Source organism: Dermacentor silvarum, chromosome 8, assembly GCF_013339745.2.
Source record: "Dermacentor silvarum isolate Dsil-2018 chromosome 8, BIME_Dsil_1.4, whole genome shotgun sequence".
In the NCBI taxonomy this organism is placed as follows: Eukaryota; Metazoa; Arthropoda; class Arachnida; order Ixodida; family Ixodidae; genus Dermacentor; species Dermacentor silvarum.
In genome coordinates, this window is record NC_051161.1 from 15,616,083 (window position 1) to 15,642,012 (window position 25,930).

Here is a 25,930-nt window from a genome sequence, read left to right on the forward strand (position 1 = left end):
TCGAACGTATAGCCAAGTCCTGACAAGCAAGGTTTCAGAATGTAATTTAGAAAAAAAACGTTTTTGTAGATGGAGGCAGAGGCATTTTACGCACACGAGCTAGTACATCCTGTCCTGGGGCGGTATTCTGTAAGAGTCTACCTAGTGGACTGTCCATTTCGGCTGTCGCTGATTGGCTGCTGCTTGACGCGCAGGAAGGAGACTGGCTGGCACCTTCCTGCACATCAAGCAGCAGCCAATAAGCGACAGCCAAAATGGACAGTCCACTAGGTAGACTCTTACAGAATACCGCCCCTGGTAGGCCGAAGTATTTTGGGCGGTAAAGTGGTGGCGGGAACAACGTATATATTAAATCTCTGTAAAGGTTTTTTTCGTAATACACAGCACAAATATCCATTTGAAAACCTCACTTTTAGAAAACGAACCGAGAAATACACTTCACGCATAAACCCACAAAGACATGGTGGCAAAGAAAGAAGTGATGAAACTACCGTATGTTAGGTAAAACGTGCACCAGGTTGACCTGCAAGAAAGATCAAAATGTAGGGTTAGAACTGCCATTTTATTTTGGTATGTGCTTCAACTAACTCTTCACAAAGACTTTGATTTAAATCCTCATTTCGTGCGACATCTGGTGCCAACTAGTTGTGACTATACTTACCCTATAACATGTTTCTACTCATTGGAATACATAGCCTGTGCAAAATACGCATGTTGGATCGAAATGCCGAACCTATAATTTCATCAGTAACTCATTTCATTAAAACGATCACCCAACTGAAAGATATACGAACAAATCGAATTTCGTCGAGACTGGTATTCTATATTGGTAAGGCGCTTATCCTTACCACTAACTTCTGCACAAAACTTTTGTTCATTCATTAAGTATGCTTCGATCGCCTTTATGCACCTCAAGAATGTGTTCTCTCTATTTAGGCAAAGCAATCTTTTTTTTTTTTTGACAGTCTCACCATGTTTTCATCTCTTGTGCAGTGCTGTAGTACACACACATTGCTCCTTCAACGAATTCAACACTCTACGTGTTTCTGGTGACACGCTCTTCTGGTGCTTAACTATAATCATAGCGATGGTGCACCAGGTATACGAGCATCTTTCACAAGCTCCTCAGTTTACGAAACAACCAGTTATGAACGGCGGTACATGTATCAAATTATGTAAATAAGCCTTGTTCCCCTTCTTTTTTTTCTATTTCTTTCTTTTTCACTAGAACGCACTCCACACAATCTTTATATTTCACTTCGTTTATGGATCAGAAAATATTCCGTATCCGATGCGATATTCGAAGATCGCTTCTCTCGAATATTCGTATTCTATTCGGTCCGGAAATGTTGCTGTTCGAGCAGACCTAGTTAACACTCTTTTTCTATGCCATTGTCCACCATGTGCACGCTGGCGTAGTAGTTATTGGTTATTTACTTTCATAGTTAGGTTTGTGTCTCTCTTGACAAGAATGCCGTCTTCACATGTGCTATCTCAGTGGTCATTGAATGGTATCGCAGCTGAGCCAGTGTAGTATAGGTAGTATTGAGTCAGTGACAATGATTTCATGTCGATGCAGCAGTTAGCTTTGCAGAAGCCTGAGCGAGTGAAACCACTTAGGTTCAACGCAGACGTCTCCATCCTCGTTTAAACAAGGTATAAGTTCCTGTATGATGCCCTGACTAGTCCTTCTTTCTTCACTTCATGTTTTTGCTCAATACGAAAAACAAAGCTCCCTCTTGTAGCACACGATTACGTTGCCGTCACCCAGAGTTAGAAAGCACGCTTACAGATATGTTTTGCCACAACACTAAAGAAATGTTTGTAGAGCTTTCGACATTCAGGCTGTTTTAAAAGGTTGTTTCATTTTATTTTTCAATATCATGAGTATAACATGAAGCATATAACCCTTGGCCAGTCCTCCAGCATGAGTATATGCCGCAGTATACTGGAAACGTAAGATAATTCGAGAAATCTGGGCATTTTGTTTGTTTTCGTGCTAATATTTGGGGCTAGACATTTCATTTATCGGCGTGTGGCCAATCACCCTCGCGGGTATGTGCCATGCGTTTAGGAATCAGCATCAACATCCGCAGCCTGAGGAACTGCGATTGACAAAGGACACACTCGTTTCATGGTGAGCGACCTTGTCCGTCTTATACTATGTGCATGCGCTGTTAGACAAAAGTTCTCCCTAAATATGGTACGCAGGGATGCTAGCTCTGTTGCCATAACACCTTCAGTAATGCTGGACTGCAGGAAACGTTTCTCTAACCGTAGGCGTATCTGGGGGGGGCAAAGTAGGCCATTCCCCCCCCCCCCCCCCCCCCCCGCTTTTGAAAGCGGGCACTTTCGGATGCATGCCGGAAAGTCCAAGAAAACTACAGCTGAGGCTAAATTTGTTTTCTTAATAGAGTGGCCACGTAAGGAATGCTTTTCTTTACTAAGTATCCCTTGCTTGGGCAGCGAGGATTGTCTCTTATGCCTCCTCATGACGCTCTAGCGGTCGACGCGCAGGATTCTCCATATACGCTTGCATTGCGGAGAGGCCTGACGCTGGACAGTTCCCGCCCTAAAAATGTACACTTGCGCTACTTGCATCATGCCTACTTTTTTGGAACCACCTAATCGCATTTGAAAACAAATTAGGGTTGTTATATTTAAGCTACGGGCGAAGGGAGAGGTCCGGATAAAGTATTACAGTCAGCCGCGCCCAACGATTGGTGTGCAACGGCATGAAATCGCTGGATTATCAAATGCTGGAACTATTGCATCTCCGTCCAGAGATAGTCTACATAGCGTTGCAGTCTCAGTATCTTATCACCATCAAACATCTAATCAAACCAATTAAAGGTATAACTATCGAATTTCATTGTGTAATCACGACGTATATATATCTTCGTGAAAATGACCTTTGTCGAACGCGCAGAGCCATTTCAATACCAATGGAACACTGAACTGAATTTTTTCTATAGGCCTGTGTGACTTCTGATTTTATCGGTTTCATTTTCATGCCGTTTTTAAATAAGAGCTACACTAGCGTTTCTGTACAGGAGCAAGAACAGCAGATATTTCATATTTTGAAAAAATGTAACCCACTTTTTGGTGACGTGTACCCAAAAAGGTTGCTTACGTGCTCTAAAAACAGTTAATGAATACTCGCTTTCTCCCAATTTTTCTGCGGTATACACAGTATTTAGTTGTCTTCCCCCGGTATCCTCGGTAAACTATGCGGGGCACGGTGCTTATATATATATTCGAAGTAGGAAGCAATGTTCTGGGTGGCGAGCGATTTATCTTTATTCTGTTTAGGTTCATTGCAGCCTTTGCAGAAAGTTACTGATTGAAGTGTTCCAGAGTGCCATACTGCCGCTAGTCGAAATGTTTCCCAGACTCCCAAGACAACTGCACAAGATATGGACTTGAAATTCCGTGAAAACAGGGATAATTTCAAGTGCAGTGCGTGTCGAAACGTTCACTCTCCTGTTTTAAATGCAAGTGTTGCAGATAATTGCTAAATCATCGTTCTTTCCATGTGTTTTCGTGCATCATACTAGATGCGTAGTTTGTTTCTCCGGTGTCCCCGGTGAGCTAAACAAGGCATCTTGTTTATATCTGGGGAAAACTAGGGGCATAGCATGGGCAATATGTAGGTAATGTCCCAAATGAGTGGGTTAAATTCGCCTTTTTCCAATAGAATAGACGACTTCACTGTCGTAGAATTAACTACAACTGAGGTCAAATTTTGCGAACTTAGGGGGAACAACTCGCCAATTTTACCGTGGGATGTGTGATGGTAAAATGCGTGTATGTACGATGGTAAATGCATGTTGATCAAATGCTGTTAAAAAACACTGTAAGCAAGTATTCGAAAGTATCACACTGCACTTATTAGCTAGGTTTCCCAATGTCCCAAAAGAACTATGCGTTTCAGATATTTTATATTTTGGCAGAAGAGGTTGCATTTTGAGCAGAATGTGTCGCGAAGTTGTAACGTTTCTGGCTTATTTAGGAGCGTTACGAAGGAGAGTAGGGAGATAAATGGTAAATGTTATGGCGTAGGTAGATTTGTTAAGGAATTGCTGGCTTTTTGATAATTTCTAACAAGAAGTGCTTTGAAGCATTACATACGGGCAAGGTTTCAAACAACACTCATATACGGGCAACTTTTTAAAGTATACGTTATAATCGCAGGTAAGTGAAACTTTTATTGAAACTCATTGAAAGAAACAGCTTCGCTGAAAATTTTGTTGTAATTCTGCAAGGTCGCACACGTCTGCTGCCCTTTTTTTTGTGTGTGTGAATATTGCAAGTAATTTATGTGGATTGTACTTCGTTGCGTATAACCTCGACAATACGATTACCTTAACTAGCGATACATTCGTGCTGTAGACTTAAACATCAGGTACAGTTTTCTGGTTAATTGGTAAAATCTCCTCCAACAAATGTGCATTTCTTATGTGCGCCTGCACGACCCACCGTGGTTTCTTAGTGGCTGTTGGGGTGCCAAGGGCGAGGTCGCGGGATCAAATCCCGGCCACGGCGGCCACATTTCGGTGGGGGCGAGATGCGAAAACACCCGCGTACTTAGATTTAGGTGCGCGTTAAAAAACCCGAGGTAGTCCAAATTATTCCGGAGTCCCCCACTACGGCGTTTCTCATAATCAGATCGTGGTTTCGGCACGTAAAGCGCCATAATTAATTACGTGCGCTGCACTGCTGCTCCTGGGCAGGATCAGGGACCTCTGGGCACCCACTGTCTTTTGTCCCTGTATCATACATTTTATAGGGTGTCAAGAACTAAATGCAAATTGAAATAAGTTTTCGGGCCTCTATGGTTATCCATGTGTGATTGATAAAGAGGTCTATGTTAGTTTAACATAAAAATAACTGACAGAAGCATTTCCAGGCATTTTCGCTTAGTACAATAGTAATCCGATATATATATATATATATATATATATATATATATATATATATATATATATATATATATATATATATATAATAGAGCGAGAGAGAGTTGCGGTTTGCCCCCCCCCCCCCCCCCCCCACACACACACACACACTCGAGAAATAGTTGGTACGCCACTGTCTCTAACTACTTGGAATGTGACATGTTACGTTTCACTCTGCCTACAGAACTACGGACGGTCTTTAATACAGAACGTGCACGAAGCGATCACAAAACTTATTTCCGCAGTCCTTTTCAGTCATACCAACCGTGGGAACAGTTTTCGTGTATGAGGAATGCAACTTCTTTCCACTCCCGCAAGTAATGAACGTAATAAATGGAACACGTCTGGGGTTGTCCAGACGTGCCAATAACGAATTCAGTGCGTAGTGCTCCGACTAACGGATCATGCTTAGTTCAGCCTGATGTCGCATTTGCGTGTTACATGTCCCGTACTTGAATCAAAACAATGCATTGGAAGCATTGTCGAAAACGATTTGCTTTCTTCAACTTTCTCCGGCGAAAAATTTGGTTTTGTTGTTTCTCAGGTTCATATTTCCTACCTAACAATAGCTAACCGGGCATCCCAACAGCTGGTCCTTTTGAAACAATTCTCTTGTTACGTATAGCACTCTCCTCTTGAGTGTTCCCTGCTCTACTTTTTTTTTATTGCGATAGCAATTATATGGACACTTCAACCGGATTTCTGCCGTCGGCGTCGCCGTCGTCGTCGCCGTCGCCGTCGCCGTCGCCGTCGCCGTTAGGTTCCCTATAGATAAAATCGTCGCCGCGCGCCGTATGCCCGAGCGTGCATACGGCGCGCGACGACGTCCCCGCACGCTCTCCGTGATAGCGTGCGGGGACGCGCGCTATCACGGAGAGCGAACGCACTCAATATCCCACGCGCAAGCAAGGAAGCAGGACGCCAGCGCCGGAGGGAGCAGGGGGGGGGGGGGCACTTCTCTGCCAACAACCGCGCTCGTCGCTCGCTCGCACCGTCTCTTATCTCCACACGGCTCTGACCTTTATGCGCCGTGCATTCGCCGCTCAGTTTCCGTTGAAGCGATAGACCGCACGTACCTTCGCCCGCTGCGGCGTATGCTTGCTGCCAGCGTTTTGACAGTCGTTGTCTGCTGTCATTCCGTGTGATCTCTTCGTGTTTGTGCGCGCTCACACCACGCTTGTTCATTCAGTTCGTAATAGTCGGGCCACATTTTCCAACGCACGCTACACATGCAATGCTGCCCGGATCGGCAGTGCAGCGCTACAGGTGTGTCCCTTCGCACGCGCTGCCCACGGGAAGCGCTTCTCATCAACACCACCGTTTCACACGCGCCTTCTCGTGGTCATCGAGTCTCTCTTCATGTCGGCCTACTTACGCCGCAGCACACCTGCTTACTTCATCAGCTCATGTTTACTACAATTCATATTGCTACCAAAGCCGCTCACCTTACTTCGTATGACATTGCTGTGTTGCTATCGCATTCATTGATTCGCCCTTACGGCGAAACTGTGACATTTTATAAGTCACTTTTTTCATCTTTAAAACATCGTATGGGCCTCGTCGTTGGAGCCACTGTTGCTCAATCCGGTGAGTTGTTCCTGTCTAATATATAATACAGTAATAATAATAATAATAATAATAATAATAATAATAATAATAATAATAATAATAATAATAATAATTTTTATTTCCATCAACTTGGTAGATGAGGCTGCAAGTAAAAGCTGCTCCAGTAGAGGCAGCTTTACGAGGCCCGCAGCCCCCTTTGAGAGTATTCGGTCACAACAATTTATACATGTACACACATGTGCATGATATATGCATACACCTACATGTACCCACATACGCGTATATACATGCACATACTTACGCGTGTGCATACAGATAGCCACTGGTGTTCAAAAATAATTAGGTAGCTTATGTAGTTCTCATGGTGAAAAAATGAAACAAGTAGACGCCGCTGAGCACATATATGCATATACATATACACACATATACACATGCATTCATATACCCGTATATACACATACACCTATATGCATACCCATATATATACACACATATGCACAAACATGTATACACACTTTTTATAGATACTAACCGAGAGGCAGTGCACTTAACCAATAACTTAAAAATCCTGTATATACAAGTCTCTCAGTTGTTGGGCCGTTATTTGTGTGACATCAACGCCTAGATGATTATATTTATTTAGAAGCATTGGCATTGTGTACGATAGCTTTTCCCTTAAATAATTTGTTCTGGGTGTGACCACCCGCCATATTTCTTTATGACGGGCAACATAAAATTTGTCATTAAGTTCAAGGCTACAAAGTTCTCGTAGAAAGGAACGGTTTAGTTTTACTTCTCGCCTAAAAGCAGTTGTTAACTTGTAGTGGTATAATTTTAACACAGAAATTATGTTGGCTTTCTGAAATAAGTTCATAGTATGGGAGTTGTAGGGGACATTAAAGAGCAGCCGAACAAACTTCTTTTGCAAGACAAGTAATTTATGCAAATTAACAAAAGTAGTTGTACCGCATACCAACAAGCAATAATAGAGGTATGAATAAAAAAGAGAGTTATAAATTAAAAGTTTAACTTTAAACGGCAGCAGTGATTTACATTTCCACATCATGCCAATGACTCTAGATAACTGGATTGTAAGGGCGTCAATATGCTCGTCTCAAAGCATATTACTCGAAAATGTTACGCCGAGAGTTTTCATACTAGTAACCATTTCTATTGTTTTATCCCCATACATAATGTTAATATTTGAATTGACTGGCTTATTTTTAGGCCTAAAGGGCACAGCATTGGTTTGTTTGTTTTTTATTTATTTCTAATTGGTTAATTATTGACCAGTCCCTCAGCTTAGAGAGCATGAGGTTCGTTTCATCTGTACAGTTTGTTCCTGAAACAAATATACTGGCGTGATCAGCATACAGGACATATTTCGCTAATGTTCAAGTTAATGAGCGGATTGAAGCTACAACCCTGCGCTTTAAACTGTGATCGCGTTTGCGAACGCGCGGTAACAAAGTGGGAGCAATGAACCAATATACAGGACGCGTAATATGCTGGGCCATATGTCACTGCGGCCTCATGAACATAAGATGAAAGATACACTATCACCACTGAAAATGTACTGCGCCCCGACAAGGAAGCCACCTATACTTGTGATATGAACCGGTTTGGCGGAAACACACTGGTAGTTTATAACGTCGACAGCGAGAACATTAATGAGGCACAGTTGTCACCACTGCATTGCTGACAACTGTGGTCCTTACACACGTTGTCAGAAGCGGCTAGAAGAGGCAGAGGTATCGCGGCGCGTTCAATCATTCGGTGTCCTACTCGACAGACATGTTTCATTCTTTTTGCGCATTTTCTTTTACTGCGGTAAAGGTTCCGCGGTGTTGCGGAAATGTTATCATAGTATTGCAAAAAAAAGAATGTCATGAGCGAAATCTTTTGAACAGTACAGCACAGAATTAAGACGGCACGAGGGAGTATCAAACAGACACGTACAGAGCACTTTCACCACTCGCAGCTGTATCCCGTCTTTTGCCCTATTACCTTTAAAAGATGTTGCTTTACCAACTAGCTATAGGAATCATACCTTAATTCACGACGAGCCTAGTTCGTTTTTTTAAGTATTACATTCTGTTTCCACGTATATTCTGGTTCGCATTCGTGGCATGTATATAGTGTTTTCATTTCCAATCCTTCGTCACGAATTTGCCATGCACAAACACACACACGCACACACACACGCACACACGCACACACACACGCACACACACACACACACACACACACGCGCACACACACACACACACACACACACATATATATATATATATGCGTGTGTATGGGTGTGTGTGTTTTTGTGCATGGCAAATTCGTGACGAAGGATTGGAAATTGGATTGGAAACACACACACGCATATATATATATATATATATATATATATATATATATATATATGTGTGTGTGTGTGTGTGTGTGTGTGTGTGTGTGTGTGTGTGTGTGTGTGTGTGTGTGTGTGTGTGTGTGTGTGTGTGTGTGTGTGTGTGTGTGCGCGCGTGTGTGCGTGTGCGTGTGTGCGCATATATGCATATATATTTTGTATTTTGTACTTATAGTATGGCAGTTTATGAGTTCGCGCAACAGCACGGCACGACAACTGGCAAAAGACGCGGATGAACAGAATAGTGACCGCTGCAAATACAGATAAAACAATTCGATCCATGGGTCGAGCGCTTTTGTGGACCGGCCTATGTTTGGCCCCTTGTTGTGGGAGCTGTCCAACGGCCATTTAAGAATTGTAATAAGAACGTTTGTTGCGTTATTATGAGAGATACAAAATCACCTAGATACTCACCCCATGGGCTGAAGCCGTGGGCTGAGCCAAGTAAATTTGGCGCCACAGGGGGCCCTTCGAGCGTGAGCTTGTCCTCGTTTGCTCGTGTGTTTGCAAGATGGCGCGACGGTGCAGATAGTCGGCGGCACACAGCACGTGAGGCTAAGGGCTACAGGGTTCCAAAGCTAGCGGGCTGGCAGGGAGGCACGAAGCAAGCCAACGTGAGCTCTGGAGTGCGCATCCATTCACCCTCCTCAACGTTGGTGGCCTTGGCGGCGCATGCGCATTTTGCGTGTTCCAAATAGGCGGCACGTTTTGGTTCTCCGAATAGCTGTGGCTGCCCGCCAGGCTACATCCAGCGCACGCAGCTAGCGCCTGGTGCTACTGTGCACACTGCCGCGTCGCGTGAGTACGTACCGCCCTGTCGTTTCCACGCGCTTGTATGCGTGCTTACACCGTGTACGCGTGTCATTCTTGCGTGTGTGGTTTTATGCCACTCCACCAGCAGCGACGGTCAACCTTTGTTGTTGTGTTTTTTTTTTCCTTGTATTCAGTCCAGAGCAAGTTTCGAAATTTTATGCGAACTGGACGTATTACTTTTAGAAGGTGTATTTTTGGCACTGGGTTAGCAAAGTTCTATGATACCAGTGCGCTTCACTTCACCGAGCTGAAAAGTGCATCGTCACCGTGCAGAAACAAACATTTGTTGTCTACTAACATAATTTTACTATACAGCAGGTGGCGAGTCCGGCGCACAAACTTCGTTTCCTTCAGTGGAACATGTAAAAAAGATATGGTTCAGGATGCAAATGAAAACAGTGCAATAGTCCATATCGGATGAATGAAAATAGATGCGACTAATACAGCATATGCCATCAAGCTCAAAAAAGCATTGTCACCGTACAGAAATAGAGATCTAACGTCTAGCGTTAAATCCAGCGGCCGACTGTTCCGTACCGTAAAACATGTATCCTTAGATCTAAGAACGCATATAATTGATACGAATGGACATGCGTAATCGTATTCACTGTGTCATTCATACTTCCTCACGTCAGTATATCATCCATCTCGATTTCATTGCTCAGTCATGCTTGTAAGGAAGTGTACCACATGGGAAACCTGCGACACATCTCAAATATCACCGTATTCTTGTCTTTTCAAAGGCTGCTACAATTAGTTCCTCTTTATCATGAGCCAGTGGCACTTTTGATATGGGAGTCTCTTCAGAACCTCACAAGCCACGCGCTCGGTTTTCTTTTCTTTTTTTGCCTGCTCACTTGGCGGCACCAACACGTGACAATAAGTAATCTTACGTGATAGCCCAGCGTACAGAATTACATCGCCTAGGAGTCAGTCACATATCAAAGAACCTTACATTGTGCCTCTCTAGGAACTCTTCGCTTCGGCTGCTGATAGAAAGCGTGCCAACCGCTCATCGTATGACGTTGATAGATGTTGCGCGGAGGCAGCAGGTCTTCCGTCACGACACCTCACAAAGAAGGCGTCGTCCTCTTTGAAGGCCCGACGAAACGTCGGGCGCTCTTTCGAAGAACAAGGAATTCGAGCTCGATAAAAGAGACCGCAGAGAGGGATATTATAGGTTCAGCATGCATTGGCAAACTGCATGCGCAAAATTACGCATATGCGATAGCAAAACGTCCACTCTTACCTTGAGAAAAGGCACGGTCGGTAAGCCAGAAAAAAAGAAGCAAAAGCGATATGCAGGTGGCGACGCCGCCTTGAAGTTTCCGCACCACTTCGCCGTGACGTTGTGAATTTTGAACAGCGTCTGCTATTCTAAAAGAACCTTTTCCCGCGCTCAAAACGTCCCGTATGCGAGAAAATACTTCGAAATAAGTTCTGCTTCCGCAGCACGAGGTCGTGGGTTTGATTCCCAGCCGCGGCGGTCGGATTTTGATCGGGAAATAGTGAAGAAAAAAAACGTTCGTTTACTTAGATTTAGGTGCGCATTAAAGAACCGCCAGGTGGCCAAAAACTAATCTGGACAACTCCACTTTACGATCCCCCGTAGCCCACAGTGCCAGTTTCGGGAGGATAAACACCGTGCACAAGTTAAATACGTTGATATACTCCTGAAGTCACACTGGCTCACCGTCGCTGAGGTTTTGGCACGACATTCAAGATAAGGCAGTTTACTCCGGCTAATAATTAACCTTATTCCGTAAAATTAAGGAAAGTGAGGTTTTCTAGGAATACTTTATCAGTCTAACCTAACTTAACGTTTATCTTTAGTGTGCCTGTACCAGAGGACGCCTGGACACCCTCAAAACGACTCATCACCTTCTGAAATGTTGATTCGGCATTGCTAGAACAGATTTGCGCTTCGAATAATATATCAGATCCGATTGATCATCCGTGTTTACTTGATTAACCAGTCAATTGATGATCGGTAATACTGATTACCGCGCACTACACATAGAAAAGACCAACACTTACGACATACTGCGTTAGATGCTCGAGATACGTGTGGTCAAAGTAGGCGTGTATTGCGCGGCATTTACAAGGCAGGACCTTGTTTCTCACAGCTAGAATAAGATGGGTGCGCTAGCTGTGTGCACTCTATGGAAATGTTTACTTCAATATTCTATACGTATCACTACTTTTTAGGCAAATGAAAAATAAAAATGTGAAAACGCTCAAAACCATAAATTATCCCGACATTTTCGACATATATGTCGACATATAATGTGATAATGTTCACGATGCTGGCACACAGTGGACTACTGTTCTGACCATTGTAATATAAGCCCACAAGACAAACTATAGTATATATATAGGAACTTGTATACGTTGAGGACGCACGTACGAACAAAATGATACTTTATTTCCAACGTTTCGGCCGGGGTCCGGCCGGGGTCCGGCCTTCGTCAGGCCATCATCAGTCCTTCGTGAGGCCTTCGTCAGGCCTTCGTTAGTATTTCCTGACGAAGGCCGGACGCCGGCCGAAACGTTGGAAATAAAGTATCGTTTTTTTCGTACGTGCGTCCTCAACCTACAAGTTCCTGTTCAACTACCGGTTCCCGGCATAACCTCACTTCATATATATATATATATATATATATATATATATATATATATATATATATATATATATATATATATATATATATCCGCTGAAGATAGCACGTAGAATTAGGCGGACATATCACAGACTCGTTTGGCCTAAGTGTGGGCCCATTTGACTCAAACGATAAAACCCACAAAAAAAAAAGCAATCGCGATTAAAATATTACCCCAATAATTGGCGAGTTATGAGATCAGTCGCCCCGCTATAATGCAGAACTTGCACTACATCGATCGTTTACGAGCTCCACTGTGCGCGGCGTCACGAACTTTTTAAAGCAGCGCAAAAAAAAATAATAAGAAGCAGAAGAAGCACCCAAATTGGTTTAGATTGGTAGATTATTCTTTATAAACTGTACCTTAATTTTTCAATTCAATTCAATTTAATTTATTGACAACGCATATAGAAGTTGTGTTGCCCTGGCAATTAGGCTGCAGGAGCGCAGCATGACGGGGGATGGAAGACCAGCTATATAGCCGACTGTAGCGACAACCAGAAATCTGCTGTACACGCTATTAATTGATATTGCACATGAACTACATGCAAGTACCTGCACACTAACACAGATAACATCCCATACGTATATGCAAACATGTGCACTTGTGTATGCACATATGCGTGGATGAATACGCATATATGCATATATGTACCTGTATCCATCCCGGATGCATATATGAAAAAAGAAATACTCTAACAATATTAAGTTCGAAATAAGAAAAGTATGTTACACGAAGAACACACGAAGAACGCAAGAACGGTGTAGAAAAGTATGATTGAATTAAATCATGGGGTTTTAAGTGCCAAAACCACGATCTGATTACGAGGCACGTTTAATGATTATGATTATTGGTATTATGATTATGAGGGAGAATAATTATCAAATGTACGGAAATTCATAACATTAGATAGCGTTTTGCTATCCAGGTAGCGTTTTTTATAGGCTTTGCACTAAAAATTCGAAGCAACTTTGAAATTCATCAAAGAAAAACGTATCACGCAATCACCCGCGTGCAAACACCGCATCTCGCTAGTGGTGTTCGAAGAGGGAAATTTTCTATTCGAATACGTACATTATATGCTACAGCTAAATATATTATTGAAATGAATGTGGTTTATGCACATGCATCCATCCGCACGTGTGAAAAAAGAAATACTCTAATCGTTAATTATTAAGCTTGAAATAATAAAAGTATGTTGTATTCGACCACCGCCGGGAAATGAATCCGTGACCTCGTGGTCAACAGCAGAACTCCACAGCCAGTGAACCACCGTGGCATGTATACTACATACTTTTAAGACTGTCAGTGCGCAATACAGATGGCAATTAGAAATAACTGACCCAAAATGAGCGGACGCTGTCAGCTCTAAATACACGAAAGATAAGCAGTGCTGTTGCTCTGCGCTTGAGCCGTGCTGACGCTGCCTCTCATAGTGCACAAAACCGCTTGAGGGCCATCTCTATATGGGACGCTGTGACACGCCCTTCTCGGCTTTGACAAGCGCTCAAGCAAGTGAATTCGCCGCGGCCCAGAAGAGTCGTTCATTCGCTCCACTCACTTCCGCGGTGCTTTGGACGACCTCAATTAACACAGTTAATTTCGCCATGTGTGCGTTACATAGTGCGGCCTTCTTTATTTCTCGTGTGTCAGTCATCGTGTAGCAGATGTAGAATTGCGTGCGGAGCTTACCTTTTAGTGCGCTCGCACTCCGACTGTAGCCGCCTGAAACATGGCACATTCGCTTGCACACAGTGTTTCGGTGGCATATACTATATAGCCCACGCGAAAACGATATGCACCCCCAGAATCTCCAAACTTATTTGTATGATCTGCTCAACAGCCCATTGATTTGCGTGCCGTAAATAATCTGGGAAATGTTTCTGATGTAAATCATTTCTCATTGTATTGCCTCTCTGGCTTATCCGGCGCAAAAAGGATGCTTATACGTCCTCGAAGTGGAGCACAACACTGATAACTTTTGTTTCGTAGGTCATGTGGAAGTACGCTGTATGTCAACTGGATGACTAGCCTGCACTACATTTGAGCGCACCAGTATTTAAACATCCCCGGCTGTTACATACCGTATATTGTGTCAACAAACTAAATTGACATTGAGAAATAGGCGCACGTGTGCGTCCGCTTCGCCGGTCTATATGTTGGCTGATCTAAATGCCCTTCTCGACAACCAATACATGCTGGGCTTGATTGCTGCTCGCATCTCCTTTACCAGACGAGATTCTGTCGGAACGTTTCCCTCTTCTTGCCCCCATCTCCCGCTTCTCGTAATGGCAATCACTTCAGGAGAGCGTTCGAACTGAACGTTGTTCTTCACAAACCTTATCGGACGTAATGGTAAACAGCAGAGGTAAACAATAGTGGTGGTGCATGGCCACCGAGACTGGGGCAGCGCGTGGTGCCCGATCTCGAAGGCCGTTGGTGACGCTACTTTCCTCTGCGGCACACGTTCTGCCATAAGATATATGATAAGGTTTCAGCTTGAACGCAATCGGAGCTCAATGCCATGTCGTTGAAGCAAACCGCCCGCTTGCAACCAACTCACGCCTGGGCTCGTTTGCCGCGCAAAAGCCGTTCGTAGCTTTCAGCTGGATCCTTTTTTGTTATTATTATTTAGTTCCACGCAACATGTGGATGCAGCAGGGTCCAACTGCTCGTACACTGCGAGGCTGAGCGGAAACACGCACGAGCTGTTTGCTACTGTAAGACAGGAGCTCGTACTGCGACAGCACCGTCTTGTCGTGAAGGGCGCAAAAAAAAAATTGAAAAATAGTAAAGTATGCGGTAGAAATTAAAGGAATAACCTCTAGTGGAAAAGACGAAGGCGCAGCATTTTCCATCTATACGAGTTCGTGACACATTCATCCATATTTTATAATAGCACTGCGGTTGTTTTTCTTCAGTTCAATAGCGCCCGCATGCTGCAGAAAAGGAAACGAAAGGAGTTGGCAAGGAAATGCCGGAACTTTCACAGATCATACCTGAATTGAGGAAGCACTTGCATCAAGTCCTTTTTGTTTGTCTCAAGCAAAACCAGCTGCTCTTTCTGCTTTCTTTTCACTAAGAACAAAGGTTGTATTTGCGGCTCCTTTTGTGAGTGCGACTGATTGTCCTATAACCACACTTTCGAGTGTTCTCGTATCCACGAGGGAGCATGTTTGCTCTAACATAGCATACCTTAACTCCACTTCCGCACAAACAGAGTGAGCGTGCGCCACCGAAAGGGCAAACTTTCTTCATCATGGAGTAGTACGAGAGCGCTCTAAGATGCGTGCGGCGATCACTCTCACAAAAGGAGTTTCCAGCACTGTAACTTTGTTCTCGTTCTAACTAATAAATCCAAAGACATTCCCAGCGTCCAGTAGAGTACACGAACGACACTTTTGACACCATCTTTCTTAGTTGTCTGCTACTGCGACAAATGAAAAGGTATTAGCATATATTTGACGCAACGCATTGAAACAATTACCAGGCATTGTGTGTCACGTTAGTGCCGTGCTCGCGATTCATGTGCACTGCTAGATTGCACGTCCTCGTTTCATCGGAAGCACAGTTACATGCGGTGGTCCACATCTAAAAAAAAATTTTTTTAATCCGCCTCCATTCCACCCTGTTAAAGTGCATGTACAGCGAAGCTGCTGCCGACGTTAGACACGCAAGTGCGTTATTGAACTCATTGAATTTCACAAAGTAAATAGCGTGAGAAAATTTGTAAAGTACGACTTACACACAAGCTGCAGACATGATAGCTTCGGATTGTAATTCGAATATACGATAATAACGGCATTGTCACGTGACGAATCGCCTGATGACGTCATCTGATGACGTCATCGCGTCAAACGTGACGTCACGCGATGACGTCTTCGTCAAGTGATGATGTCAACTGATGACGTCGTGTGATGCCTCTTAGAGATGCAGCACACCGTATGCTTCCCGCTTCTTCGCACTGTCTCCGGGATTGGTCCATATTTTTGTGTGAGCACCGCGCACGCGGACACGAAAAATCCCGACCAACTAGAGGCTAACAGCTGCGCTGTAAAACACACAGAGGGTGTATACGAGGGCGGCGTATATACTCAAGATAGTATTTAGATCGCGAACAAAGAGTCACTCAATCAAGTTTGAAGATAGCGCGTCCTTTGTTTCTCGTGATTGTGATATACTAGTACACTCTTCTCGTGATAACGATGGTGGTGACGGTTAGTATAAAGACAATGATGGAACCTTCCATCGTGGCTGGATTAGTCTGTAGTGCTCCTTATCCCTTTATTGCATGCTGTCTACTACAGGGGACAAATTTCGACGATATTTTTTAGCGAGTTTAGTACTTCCGAAAAGCTCTTGTGCATAAGGTCAACTTCAGATGGACAACAGAAGTTTTCTATAGCCGCCCCAGAAGGCGCCACGAACCACCGTGTTCCCCCAACTCGGCTTAAAAGATGGCGTCCTGTTGTTCCGGTGGGTAAGTCACGTTTCTCCCCGCACTTTTACTTATAACTCTCGTGACATCGTGGCTTGGTATACATATAATTGTCTAGTGCACGTAATTACCATATAAACGCTAGCACTCTTTTTTGAGACGTTTGCTCTGAGCGCACACGTTTTGTGGGATACATATGCGCTTTGTTGACGATGATTTACCTTTAGATACACCGCACACGCACAGCAATATTTTGGACGGCAGAGACTCACAAGCAACACATTGTTTTTAAATAACAGTGCGACTTTGTCAGCGGCTTTGCTATCGCCGATTTGGCCCGCTTCAGGAATGCCTGAATAAAGAACCGCCTCATCTTTCGACATCTTAGTGTTCGTAAATCTTAACGCAACATTCGCAAAATCGTATAACGACTATAAATTCGTAAACGTTACGAAACATTCGGGAGTTGGCAAGTATTCTAAGAGTACCCACAGTTTGCATGTGTATTTTTTTTTCATGCAACAAAGTGTCATATACAGGGTATCAGACAAAGCGCTCTCAAATAGAACACCATTTTCTAGTAGGGGCCCATCATGTTTTGAGAATATCTTTCTCTATTATTCTTTGTGTTTGACTGCGCCAAGTTCTCCTTTGTCGAATTAGGCAGTCCACCTTAAGTTGAAAGTCCACTTTAATTCGGTATAGGCTTTCGGGTTTACGTACATAACCCGCTTCTTTGCCTATAAGTGACCATGTATTGAAACACTCGGGATTGCTTGCACGACGATCTTTTTTTATTATTATTATTCCAGCGTGTACGAAAATATTGATACGGCTGCTTTTCTTCTTTTTTTTTTTTTTTTTTACTCTGCCCCTACCTAAATAAAGTCACCTCTGCTGGCAATCGAGCCATCGTCATCGTTCAGTGGTAGATTTGCATAGCGTTGAACCAAGAGACGAAACGGCTGTCATGCGATGCTCGGAAGAGAGATGCGCGTAATCATCGACTTTGATAAGTGCGCATCGGCTGGTGCTATAGCACGCCGCGGCTTGCAACAATGTGTTTGCCCACCGGAGCCATTGTATAGGAGAAACAGAAGCGCTGTTGAGAATTCTTCAGTTCACACGAGCAAACGTGAACGCAAGAGCATAAAAAATCCACACATTTCCACGAAGTGAATCATGACGAGTGGGCGAAGCACTGGGGATCGTTCTTGCCGTAAATCACCCGTGACATTGCCCACTCGCGCATGTAAATGAGTGACACCGCGTGTGTACAGTATATACAATGTTTTATTTGTCATAACTCGTAGTTCTGGATTCCGTTTTCCCTTCATTATCACTGCTTTGTGGTCCGTGAAATGTAGAGCCAATGGTTCTTCGATCGGATCTAGCCTGAAGTTGGCAAAGACAAGGTCTATGCACGTTCCCCTGGTGTTTGTTGGTTGTTTCCAGCCATACGCGAAATGCATCGTAGAGCGTATCGAGACGTCATAAACTGCGCAAGCCAGTCGCTGTCCGTAATGTCTACGTTGAAGTCTCCGACAAGTACGAAGGGGTTGTTCTTGTACTTTGTTTCGTATTCGCGCATGGCTAGATCGATGTACTTTTCTACGTTGCCTCGGGAGAGATTCGGGGCCAAGTACACTGTCATGACGACGGTTCCGTCGGACAGTTTTATTGCAGCGTGTTCGCCGTTGTGAGATTGGCTCGTTATTGGTAGGTCGAGATCTTATTTTTGGAAGATGGCGGAGTGCTTGAAGCCTGCTTCACCTACGCCGTGGGTCGGCCCGGTATTGCGCGGGTGTTCTGTGATTGCACAATCTCCGAGATCGGCCCACGCAAGATCACGGACAACGTGGACGGACGGACAAGCCTCGACCCGAAGGTGCTTCTCCCCTAACACACACGTCGTAGGTGCTGACTAATATGGCGTGTCTTTCTACGTACCTTAGTTCTTGTCTGTTCTTCGCTAACTAACACACCAAGTTATGCCAAAGCATTCGAAAAGCCCGACGAAAACTTCAGGAACACTTTTGAGGCAGCGCGAAACGTAACACGGACACAATAAGGCACGTATAAAAAAGACAACACACAGCGCTACTGCATAACAACGTTCATTCTCAAAACCAGACCGCTATGCACCATGCACATGCGCCTTCGCAGACATATATCACGTGGAAGCACTGAGAAACATGCGCGATGAAAGTCACACTATCGAACCTTATTTGTGGTTTTGAGAATAAACATTCCTGTTGCTAGCAGCGCTGCGTGTTGTCTTTTTGTCTATGTATACCTTAATTCGTGTGTCCGTGTTACGTTTCGCGCTGCCTCAAAAGTGTTCCTGATGATTCACCAACAATCCCCAATCGCTACCCTTCCCGACGAAAAGTCTGAAATTCGAGGCGGCCCTCCAAATTATGCTCCTTTAAACAAACTTTATAGGGGTAATCACCGCAGTGGCTCGGTTAGAGTCACTGGAACTCTATAGGCTCGCTCTGCGCCGACAGCGAGGTCGTGAGTGCTATTTCCGGCCGGAGAGGCCTCGTTCTGGCGGTAGCGGTATACAAAAACCCTCTTGTCTTGTGTGTAGATTTAGGTCGTCGTTGCAAAACCCTAGGGGGTCAAAATTTACCTCAGACCCTCCATTGACAGCGTTCTAGATTACTTAGCTTCAGCTTTAAAACGTTCGAAACAAGAAGTCAGGCGGTTTGAGTATAAAATTGTTTGTCTTCGTTTCTCTTTTTTTCTTTTCCTTTTGGGTGTGCTTATATATATATATATATATATATATATATATATATATATATATATATATATATATATATATATAGGGTGTTCTATCTGCCACAGGCAACCTTAAATAAATTTTGAAAGTGTTCGCTGACACACTCTATATATATATATATATATATATATATATATATATATATATATATATATATATATATATATATATATATATATATATATATATATATATTGAGGCTACAATTAATTTTGTGCTTCAATGCATAAAGCGAGGTTTTGTTAAGAAATTAACTGGAACGCCAATGCATTTTTCCGCAAAGTTCGGGAATTAATATCTCGAAACTACTGTCATCCCGAGAATTCGTTCCAAGTGGATCACCCTTGTAAACTCTACGGCCACAATTTGTACATAGCAATATGGACCGTCAGGTAATTAGTTAAAACGTAATTAGTGAATTTTGGTTAATTATTTGATTACGCATTTCAATTTCTTGTGCAAGTAATGTCCGCCTCTTCGAGTAGACCAGCTCATGAACTAGAATTGTGCTATCTGCCACAGGCAACCTTTAAGGATTTTTTAAAGTGTTCCCCTGAAACACCCTGTATATATAGTAGCATGTATATTTGTCTTGTTTCTCCTCGACTTGCTGTTTCCGCGAGCATCCAGTGGCTGGCAGCCTGTTGTCGAGATTTCACGACATTCAGAGTCCGAGCTCCTAAACCCGAACGGCACGCTCCAGCGACAGAAAAAAAGCAATAATTTTCACGTCATGTGTAGTCACCCGAAAAAAGCAGGCCTGCGTCTCACCATCTCTAACTCGGACAACAATGCTCCGCACGCAAAGTTTCTAACGTGGGCGAGCGCTCCAAGAAACTCGCGCGGCTGCATATCCACCCAGGGGCGAAAATTGCAGTCGTCATATCTGCAATACTGACTGTTTTACAGGCTGGCGTGAGATAGAAGTGGTTTGCTTGTCAATTAAAAGTTTGTACGGTGCGAAAATGTGAGCTATAAAGGGCATTATTTTGGTGCTAGATGCTTATTTCAGTTTTTCGTAACGAGTCCACAAATTTCACCCAGAGGTAGAAAATCGTGTGAAACCAATCTTGGCTTTTCTGACCTCACAAAAAGTATTTCGAAGTGCAATTCAAATGGTCTTTTTTTTTATTTCTTTAAAATAAATCGGGCTATAGAAGGATATAAAAGATGAACCCATTTTGCAAGCGGGAACGCATGCTGAGTCCATCACATCCTATTTGTTAAATGAAAAATCCAGCCTCTGCAGATTCAATAAGACGCAAGGAGCGCATGAATGCGATACGAACAACGAGCGGTCAAATTTTATTCGGAGCTCCTCTTGCGCGTCTCTCACAGTGCATGTATTAATTGCTTTGGGATGTCACAAACTCCAGTGAGTGAGTCAGTCAGCCCGCTTGAAAAAAAAAAAAGAAAGAAAAAGTGGATTGCAGCAGCTGCACAATGCGCAGTGGCCCAAATCACGCAGCGAGCACGACATGTACCAGCTTACAAGTCATGTGTTTCGGGGTGATACGTCGTTCTCTCGACTGGGATTCAGAGAGCATCTGTTGTGACGGCACTCCATACTACTAATTTGGCGTAGCAGAAAGGAACAAGATGGAAGGCATCATAAGACGAGCGTGCAAACAGGCAATCGGCGTCCCGATCACAACACCCAACGACAAATCGCCGCACAATACGAAACACCCCCACAGAGCCCCACGGGCGACACATTCTACGTAAACTCATCATTCACTACGAAGCGCAACACGGCACGAAACACAGCATTGGACGAGGAGGAACTTTAAAATTCCTCCACTGTCCGAGAACATGCACCCGGAGCACCACAAGAAGCGGCGAGAGGCAAGGGCACGCAACTTTCAGCGCTAATGCCTGGACGTAAAGGGCGTGACCTTCGTAGACGCCGCTGAATGTATAGAGGACGCAAGGGGATGGTGGTCCCAGCGGTAGACACAGACGGAGAACCCCTCGCGAGCGACACCGTGAAAACCCCCAAGTAGCGGAGGATGCAGCTATTGCGTTAGCGGTGGCCTCCACCAAAGCTAGAGTAATCATTAGCGACTCAAATATCTTAGTTCATAATTTCGCGAAAGGACGCATCTCGTCAAAGACGCTCAAAATTCTAACTACTAACAGCGATCACCATCGCGGGACGATCCGAATTATTTGGGCGCCCGCGCACTCCTTAATCCCCAGCAGCCAGGTGACTCACAACGTAGCTTGAGGACTTACTTGCCGAGAAAATGAGCCGGTCCAGCCGAGAACGAGAAGAGACCGCATGGTGAGCTACGAAGAAATCATCAATCACTAAGGGCCCGGTACCCACCAGCTCATCCCGAGCTAACCAAGAAACAGGCGGTGGCCTGGCGCCTCCTGCAAACGAACATCTATCCGAATCCGATGGTCTGTCGCAGGTTCTATGCAGGGCAATACGACGATCAGTTCAAATATTGTAAGGGTAGGGAGAATCTGCCACATATCCTATGGGCGTGCTCCAAGGCGGCTCCTTTCGAGGACCGCAAAATTCCAAGACCGGGAGCAATGGGAGACCCTGCTGCTCAGCTCAGACCGGCGCTGAGCCGTGCTCCCTGAAGGGCTGCGGAAGATAGCGCCAACCTTTCCTTTCTCAAACGAACCACTTAGTAGACAAGGTCTGGGCCGTCCAGCTGGCTGAGGCAGCCGCTGAGACCCAGGGGATCTCGACCGTCTGCTAGGCGGAGGGAGACTGCGTCCGCCTTGTGATTTCTGGTGTCAATAAAAGTTGATTCTTTCCATTTCTCTATACAACTAGCCGCTGCATCGTAATTCTTGCAAAATAACATGAGGACAAGACAAACATTTTGTGACGATGGTTTAGTGGCACAGTTAATATTTCTCACTCCCCCACCCCTTCTTTCGTTCTTTTTTTACAGCCAAGCTGTTACCCTCTAGTTCGTCGGGAGTTTTCGGTCTGTGCTCACTCAGAACAAACGGCAGCTGGAAAATGTTTCCGCGTAACAAAATTATGTTTTCTCCTATATTCGAATAACAATCCGAAACTATCACGTCTACAGCTTGTGTGTAAGTCGTACTTAACGCATTCTCTGATGCAATTAACTTTTAAACATTCATTTAGTTCAATAAGGCTTTTGTGCTTGGCTGAGGGCCTAGAAGAATGAGGATGTATGTTGCACTTCCGCACACGTGCGTGCGCGCGTGACTTGCGTCGCTTGTGGTTACGTCGGCTGTACATCCTCTCTGTCAGGGTGGAATAGAGGCCTTTTTTTTTTTTTTTTTTTGTATAACGAGTCGTGCATACGTGTGTTGTGAGACGCACGAATCACGCATTTTTTTTTTTCGTTTAATTTGGAACGTAATCTCAGGTTACGGGGCGTAATTAAGAAGACCGTACATGTGAGCTGACTCTCCGTTCTAACGTGCTGTGAGTTGTCTCTTCTACATTTATATGAGATGACTTTATGTTCAACCTTGCTTTTCATGTGATTTGTGTGGGCCAACTGTTTCATTGTATTTACGTCACCCGACTGTCTGACTTTTTTTCGTTATTGTTACCTTTCTTTTGTTCACTGCCGGCTTGTTATGTCGTATTAAGTATATACTTGTTCTATGAGAAAAATAGTATCCGGTGGCATCTAACGGCATCTCCTAAATATCATGTATTAAAAGAAAACAGCCGTAAATGAACCTGCTTGTGGGTAACGGCACGAGGAAGACGAATGGATGTAGACATGGCCGACGCGGGGTCAGCCCAGCCTCTTGGGCTAAGATTACTTCCACGTATTGTACGTGGAAGCCAGTGGTGGTTGTCCCCCTAAAACGTCATCACGTTATTTCTTTCCTTCTTTCTTTTTTTTCCAATTGTGAAACAAGGCATTGTCGTACTCGACTCACACGCAAACCAAGCGCTGACATTAACGCTCCATTCATTTTGCTCCGGCGATGCACGGCTGCAGATTTTGGGGACGGATGTTAGCAAAGTGGACCTAAGTCCTTGGATTTCTTATAAACAGACGCGACCTGGCACACAGCTTACAGCGCCAATTCCGCAAACACAACATGTACCCTAATGTAGTCACTTCGACGGTTATTCAATGGGATATTTTTAATTCTCTAGTTGCACATTGAAATTTTTTTGCACATAGAAAGAGCTACACTGAAGCGTTTAAGCTTATTTTTTCACGAAGCTTTCTAGGGGAACCCTCCCAGACTTTGCTTACCATGGATGCTGCTGTCTTGCCGAATAGCTCTCACGCAGCACAGGACATCACTCACAATGTAATTTACACCCTTACACCCTTTTTAGGTGTAATGGAGTGAGTTATCGACAAATTTACACCATTTTAAACTTTTAAGCGTGTAAATTATATTACAGTGCATGTAATATGAATCGGCTTAATCTGTACAGCCATTCAGGTGTTCCAGTGGTTGGCTCTGTTCTCTACAGAGTGGCGCAGTGAATCAACAAACGCTAACCAGATATCATCAGTGCGACAAATATGCCTCTTCAAGCGCATAAATCATTTATTACAACGAAGCTTTCTAAGCCTTCTGTCCCGTGTTTTGGCGCACCTGCACGGTTGGCTTCTTGCCGAGTAAGATGGGCTGGTCCTGGGGATTGTGCAGTATAGTAAACTGGGCTGAACCCGGAGCCTGGCGTGATGAACTGAAGGCTGCGTAATCCGTAGTCGCGTGGCGGAGGTTTCCGCGTCTTGCCGATTTGTCGGCCATGGAACATAATAACCTCTATGCTGCAAAACGCTTTGCGGAAGACGAACAGTTTCGAATAAATTAATTATCCCGCTTCACGTAGAGTCTAGAATGTGGGTTGGATCTGCATAATTTTTTCACTAATTTTCTTTTTTTTTCTATCTTTTTTTTTTTATTCGAGAGGAAAATGTTGCTTACTGGGAGGCACGAAGTGCAAACTGTAGTTGCTAAAATTTGGCGGCGGAACGACAGCACCGATACGTCAATGTGACGTCATTGATTTGAGGTCAGTGTGACGCCATATTATTTTCTCGTATTTTGCCCATGTTGGAGCAGGAAACGTTCTCGGTGCCTGATGGCGTCACTTTTGTGCTTCCTTCAGAGCTCAGTGCACTCCTCCTTCCCGGATTAACAATTAAATCGAACCCGAGTAGACGCGCCGTCATAAACCATGGCTTCATGACGGACCCACTGGTGCGCGCACTTCCAGGAAGGTGTCGCCACCTGTCTTTAGTTGTCTTTTCTGGCTTACCTTAATTTACTAGCTCAGCTTGACTTACATGTCTCCTTAGTTTTCATTTATAGCAATCCCCATATCGAGACGCCGAATTACACTTGCTGCTGAGGCAATCCAGAACGTTTGCATATATCAGAACAGAAAGAAAACAACAGGTCTGGGGGCAAGGAGTTGTCTCCAGTGGCGCTACATATAATTGCAGCAATATTGCACTGACTGCTGCAGGCAACATTTTGAAGATATCAGTATGAAAAAAGGAAAACAAGGTTTTTAGGGCAAGCAGTCGTCTCCAAGGGCGCGCCGCATGTAACTGCAATCGTTTGAGTAGCACAGTGTAAATCTTGAAACTCTATCGTGTTCGAGGTCGCGTTCGTGTCACAGACCCTGTTGATGAATGTATTCAAGTTACAGCAAACATAAGCGCACGGTTTACGTGATCCGCTGCACGGGCTTATGTTATCGGCCGTTGTCACGGCGGGCCCGAACTGACACGCGACCGCGCACGCCATATCAGCTCCTGTGGATGCATGGCTTTAAGAAACGCACCGACGACGCCTTGAGCTCGGCCATTAAATGTGCGGGGAAAAAACACACACACAGAGCAGACTTGTGCAACCTTGCAGATTCACAGCCCCATTTCGAGTGAAGCTATTTTATTCGAACAAATATTGCATTAAGAAGTTTGAAACGTTGCCCGCTAGTATTGACTCGCCCGTTTGAAATATACATTGTCCACATATATAGCACTTTCGAGCACTTTTTCGCAAAGTCTGTACTTCACCCACACACGTTTACCTTCGCATGCACATCAAACATAAGATCAACCGCCTCCCCCTCCCCCCCCCCCCACTTTTTTTTTTTGTAAATCGAATTTAATCTCGTTAGTTGCTATATCTATTGTATTACAGCTAGGTGAATTCCACACCGTTCTTAAAACCATGCACTGATAACGCTCTGGAGCACTTGCATAAGTTATTTACTACAAAAGTCGTCCTAAACCCACATAAAGGCCTGCCGACAGGACACCGTAGGACTTAAGATCTTATCTTGCACCCTGAAGTTTATAAACTTTTCC

The 25,930-nt window shown here is 44.2% G+C and overlaps 1 protein-coding gene across 4 annotated transcripts in view; it reads left to right on the forward strand.

Annotated features, from left to right (window-relative positions):
- LOC119460670 (organic cation transporter protein-like) overlaps positions 1-25,930 on the forward strand; it is a 113,345-nt gene that overhangs the window by 35,783 nt on the left and 51,632 nt on the right. Inside the window, exon 1 of one of the 4 annotated variants that reach the window (XM_037721716.2) lies at positions 9,544-9,730. The exons of 2 other annotated variants lie outside the window; for them this stretch is intronic. The gene's annotated coding sequence lies outside the window, so the exon portion shown is untranslated. Of the gene's footprint in view, positions 1-9,543; positions 9,731-25,930 lie in introns of those variants that run through there. One more of the 4 variants, XM_049673187.1, reaches the window with a different exon arrangement.